The sequence below is a fragment of the Rhinolophus sinicus genome, chromosome 3, assembly GCF_057876585.1.
Source record: "Rhinolophus sinicus isolate RSI-liver-muscle chromosome 3, RSI-T2T, whole genome shotgun sequence".
Classification (NCBI taxonomy): domain Eukaryota; kingdom Metazoa; phylum Chordata; class Mammalia; order Chiroptera; family Rhinolophidae; genus Rhinolophus; species Rhinolophus sinicus.
In genome coordinates, this window is record NC_142503.1 from 149,650,947 (window position 1) to 149,657,235 (window position 6,289).

A 6,289-nucleotide genomic window follows, 5' to 3' on the forward strand; every position below is an offset into this window, starting at 1 on the left:
CCCTCCGCATGTGTCTGGATGTGTGGTGTCTTCTCTTTTTATAAGGACCAGTCATATTGGATTAAGGCTCAGCATAATGACCTCATTTTAATTTAATTACATCGTTAAGACCCTATCTCCAAAAAGGAACCCTCATACATGGTGGAAATGTAAATTGGTACAGCCATTATGGAAAACAGCATGGAGGTTCCTCAAAAAATTAAGACTAGAATTACCATATGACCCAGCAATCCCTCTCCTGAGTACCCAAAAAATCTGAAAACATTTATGCGTAAAGATATATGTACTCCAGTGTTCATTGCACCATTATTTATGGTGGCCAAGACATGGAAACAACCAGAGTGTCCTTTGATAGATGATTGGATAAAGAAGATGTGGTATATATACACAATAGAATACTACTCTGCCTAAGAAAAAATGAAATACTGCCATTTGCCACAACATGGAGGGATCTTGAAATTATCATGCAAATGAAATAAGTCAGACAGAAAAAGCCGAGAACCGTATAACTTCACTCATATGTGGGATATAAAACTGAAAGCAACAAAGGAACAACACAAACAAACAAAGAAACAAAAACTCATAGACACAGACAACAGTTTCATGGTTACCAGAGGGTAAGATGGGAGTGGGGATGGTAGAAGAGGGTAAAGGGGGTCAAATATATGGTGATGGAAGAAGAACTAACTCTGGGTGGTGAGCACACAGTCTGATATATAGATGATGTATTACAGAATTGTACACTTGAAACCTGTGTAATTTTACTAACCATTGTCACCCTAATGAATATATTTTTTTTTAAAAAGACCCTGTCTCCAAATATAGTCATATTCTGAGGTATTGGGGGGTTAGGACTTCAACAAGGACACACAATTCAGACCATAGCACAAAGCAACTGACAAATTCAATCCTTATTCTCATTTTCAGATCCCTTTGAATTTTATTGCTGGTCTTTCAAGACTCTTACCCAAGTTCTTGTAATCTATAAACCAGCAGGATAGTCTCAACTTCTTCATTAAATTATTGTTAAAAGTAGTAAATTCACCTGGATGATATCAATGCACATTTTTTCTATTCCACTCAAAAGTATTCAGAATCTGTTAGTTTCTTAGATACGTGCAACATGCTATGTAAGTTGGTCCTTTGAAGATTTTATACACACACACACACACACACACACACACACACACACACACACAATTTCCTTTTCTGCAAAATGAAGCAAGTGGACCAGATAACCTGTAAGGTCTCTTCCAGTCCTAAAATCCTACAATTCTGGTTCAAGGGAAATGAAAGTATAATATGTTGTTAATTATAATTTTTAAATATTTGTGTTATAAATAATAGGCATGCAGGAAAGGCAGAGATCATGTTAGGAATTGTTAAAGTTTTTCTTAGAATTGAAATATCTTGGATGAAAATCCTTTAAGTAGGATTGCTATGTTAGAGTTAGGCCTTCAGAATCATAAGAACTCATACTGATGGCAATTAAGGCTCCCAGTTTCATATTGTTTCTATAACCAGTGTTTTCTCTTATAGTTGTATATGCTTCAAAACTGGTTCAGTAGAATTGACCATGTACAGTCATGCCCTGCTGTACATTTCATATCTCTTTAAAGTTGCATGGAAAAATACATTATATTTCCCATTTCCTTTACTTTTATTTTATTTTATTGTTGCAGAAACAGTAACATTTAATCAGCATTAACTGATTATCCATGTATTTAGGCATAGAAGAATAGATAGTAAACTTCTCCAGTACACGGATAAATATCTTAGTTTAACAATGTTTTACACATTATATTTGTTCTCATTTCCCAAGCTCATGTAGAAATCTATTCATATACTTTTCAGCAAGCCGGGATTACACAGTAGATCTGCCAATCCCTAAAATTAGTTTTTTAAAATACCTTGTACAAGTCAGAAAATATGGCTCATCTCTTTGAAGGCTGAAGACAGGCTAATATTTTACTTCTCTTTAAAAAAACAAGATAAGGGCCAACTATCAGGCAAAAGTTGTGAAAATGTATCAATAATACTTAGAGGTTGCTTCCTACAATAAATTATTACACTTTGAAAGACTTTCATATACTACTGAGGCTCCTTTCTGACATCAAGTTAAAATCACTTTCATGTGAATAATTTTTAAATAAAACATTTTCTGAGGGTGGGAAAGATCCATATTGGATTTTATCTGGTTATTAAATTCACAAGGTACTTTGTATCAAGAAAGTGGGTATTGTGCCAGCATTATTAACATATTCTACTTAGAAAAATGACATTGTTATTCATATGAAAACAGATGTTGGTCTAGATAAAGTTAAATGCCTTCACTGGTTTCAAGATGTGTACATGAAATTACAGAAATTAATTATAGTTCAAGCCAGGACTTGACTGCTATAACGGGAGTGTCTGGGTTATCTTCTGCTGCGTAACAAGCCACCCCAAAATTTAATGGCTTAAAATAAAGCATGGCACACTTTTTCTGTAAAGGGCCAAATAGTAGATATTTTTAGACTTTGTAGATCATACAATCTCTGTCACAAATACTCAGCTCAGATCTTTTACCTCAAAAGCAACCATAGATAATATGTAAACAAATGATGTGGCTATGTTCCTGAAAGCTTTATTTACAAAGAAGAAGTAAGCCAGATTTGTCTCACAGGTCATAATTTGTTGACTCCTACTATATTAAGGCTCATAATTCAATGGGTTTGGACAGGACTCTCAGTGGAGGTGACTTGTCTCTGCTCTCCATGGGTGGTTGGGTTTACAAATGGTCTAGGGGCAGAATGGTCCTGAATGGTCTCACTCATATGTCTGGCAGTTGAGTGTGGCTCTTGGCTGGCACCTCAGCTTGCCTCCACATGCCTCTGTAGGAGGCTAGCTAGCGTTTCTCACATGGCAGCTGCTTCCAGCAGAGCTAAAGCAGAAGCATCAAGGCTTCTCTGAGGCCTCAGGCAGGAAGTCACTCAATGTCACTTCATCATATTCTCCAGGTCAAAGTCAAAAGGCTGGCCCAGATTCAATAGACTCTACCTCTGATGGGAGGAGGTGCAAAGAATTAGTGGCCATTTTAAATTCACTAGAGAAAGTAAACTCTGTCAAAACAGAGTGCTATCAGTTCCTGTAAGACTTTTATCAACTTTCTTACTTTGAAAAACTTGTTAAAACCTCATGTATTGTGGTCACAATTCTCACCGTAAATTACATAGCCACAACTTTAAATAAGAAATAAGAATCAAAATTTTCATTCAAATTATTTTGAAATTTTTGTGAAAAGAAGGCAGCTATAAAAATAAAAGGAATCTTTTAAAGAGTAGGAGTGAATTGATCTCATTTTTATTTTTAATAGGCTACTTGGTCAAAAGGATCATTTGAAAAGGAGATAGTGAGGGAGCATGTGGAAGGTAGTGAACAGGGATGGCTAGAATTTTGATCCTTGGAAGTGAAGAGATTATTGCTTTTGAAACTCCCCCTCAATGGGTCTTCAGTTACATTTGATTAATGTAAAGCCAAGCTTCTCTGTAAAATTATACTTTTTAACTTTCCAATTAAGGAATGTTTTGTTGAGAGGTTCTTTATCCCATTCTTCATCAAATTTTACCGACTGGTCTTAGCATTCATTGATTTTTCTCAATTTATTATTATTACCATGATTTTCAAATAATGATTTTCTAAAATTCCACCATTCCTTCTACATTTACTAGTTATAAGAAAAAATCTCCTTTCCTCCTCCCTTCCTCTTTCCCTCCCTCCCTTTCTTCCTTCCTTCCTTCCCTCCTTCCTTTCTTTCTTTCATCAATATGGATTCATGAATTCCTATTTTATTCAATTTTGTAATTCATATTATTGTTACTTACTTTGAAGACCAGATTGTCTCAGATTTGGCTAGTGGGAGCCTCTTGAAGCTGGTTCTCCTGTTCTTTTAATATCCTTATCATTTTTAAATGTTTCTTTACTTTCTGACACAAGATGTTCCCGGCTCATCTTGTGTATTCCCTGCCTCCACTCTACCTTGTTCCTTATAATGAATAATGGAATTTAGAAACCAAGATCTGGATGCTACATGTGCTCATTGCTTTTGGGATATTGCTGTTTCCAGGCTGTCACAGTAGACAGAGCTAGGGAATGTAGGTATATACACATGTTTACATATGTTTACAACTATATTTATCTATCCATCCGTCTAAATACACACCCACCTATTGAAATCCATGAGTTCGCTGATGTTGCCCATCCAAAAACACAGGGTTCATTCCAGTTTTCTCATTTGTACTTACCTTTTCCAACCATGAGAATCTAGGCAACCATTATCCTCAATATACATCTGACTCTTGAACAACATGAGTTTGAACTGTGCAAGTCCACTTATACGTGGATTTTTTTCAATAAATGTACAGTTGGTCCTCCATATCTCTGGGTTTCACATCCATGGATTCAACCAACCGTGGATCAAAAACAGTATTTTCAATCTACAGTTGGGAATCCACTGGTGCACAGGTCTGACTGCATTGTTCTACTCCATTTTATATAAAGGACTGAGCATCTGCACATTTTGGTATGCCCAGGGGTCCTGAAACCAATGTCCCATGGATACCAAGGGACTCTAGTTAAGTTTGGGGGGAGTCAAAAGTTATACACAGATTTTCAACTGTGCAATAGGTAGGTGCCCATACCCCCCACATTGTTCAAGGGCCAACCACATTCACATGTTTGTTCAATAACCCTGTACGGAACTACTTTCCCAGTGTCGCTGCTGCCCCACCATGTGAACTCCCTCCTCATTCCTCTCCCACTCTGACACCTTGTTCCAGGCTGCCACCTCCCCACATGGATGCCCTCTGGTGCTGCTCAGGCTCCAATACTGTGTGCCAGCCCACCACAACCACTGTTCATCCCTCTGCCCCTAGTTGCCCACACAGACTTTTGGGCAAATCTTGAAGGAAGGAAATAATGAGTGCAGTTTTTATATTTTTTTTCTATTATTTGGATTACGGCCTATATAAAATATATTTGCATAACTGCAGTACAAACTTCAAGAACAGTTATTGTGTGCCTAAACCTACAAATAACTAATTATTATCACAACACAAGCATTACCAGTGACATAGTTATTACATTATTGTTATCACTGGTTAATCTACAGCATTCTTTTTAATAGTTCTGTTGTTTGGATGCTATGGTGTTTAGACTTCCAGATAAATGATCTGCCACTGTAATTGTCTTCATATTTCTTATCTCCTTGTACTAGACATTTTAATCAATATGACCATGACTACATCCCTCCTGAAAAAGCAGCCTATTAAATTCTGTTAATATCCCATAACTTCAATCCTTACAGAAGCCAAAGCTGATTAGACAGTGGCCCAAAGGCCACCAACCTATGCTTTAACCAGAATAGGGTACTTCCTATAACAGATGCTCTTGGTTCCCTGCCTATATCCCCTCCACACTCCCTGATCCACACTATGCTGACAGCATCCTGCTATGAGCACCTACCACTTTCTACCTAAGACAAATGGAGCAGACTGGATGCTACATGGGTTAAGCCCCCTGGAATCAGCCCTAAGCCAATGACAGATGGGAGTTAAAGGACAAATACCCAACTTCTTTTCCTCTGAACTGGGATAATTCTGAGGACTATTCTACACTGTCTTCCAGAGTTCCCCCTTGGAAAAATTGCCCATAGCAGTAACCTGCTCAGTCATAAATCCATCCTCTGCACTGCGTAAGCAGAGGCTGGCGGAGCTGCAAGCGAATCTAGGGGATCCTGGTGAGGCAGCACAACAGGAAGCAAAGCCCAGGGAAGCAGAAAGGAGAAACAGTATTTTAGCCCAAGTTCTGGATCAGTCAGCCGGGGCACTTGTAAAGACTCAGCACTTGTAAAGACTGAGAAAACTAAAGCATTTGCTAATTACCTTAGACAGATGGCAAGGTACGGACAACTAAGTGGGAAGGTCACAGAACAAGTTTCCCTGGAAATCCTTGGGAAAGCAAGTCAACAAACAAAAAAGGAAACCACAGTTAAATTCAACAGAAGGAAAGTGATGGACTCTGATGAAGATGATGATTATTGAATTTAAGAGGTTTAGACACTGGAACTTAATGGAACAGTTCTAGGACAGATAATACTCGGCAGAAGTTAAGATCTCGTTGAATGTTGACTGTTTATTGTATATATGCCTTTAGAAATACATATATCTCCAGGCATTGATGCACTACTGAAAGTTCAAAGTTAAGGCCCCAGATTAGTTAAAAAATGGAAACATTTCCTCATGCCTCAGCC

At 37.7% G+C, this 6,289-nt stretch overlaps 1 pseudogene; it reads left to right on the top strand.

The window, feature by feature from the left end:
- The first annotated feature begins 3,401 nt into the window (after positions 1-3,401).
- On the top strand, positions 3,402-6,080 carry LOC109447650 (programmed cell death protein 5 pseudogene; annotated as a pseudogene).
- The last annotated feature ends 209 nt before the right edge of the window (positions 6,081-6,289 follow it).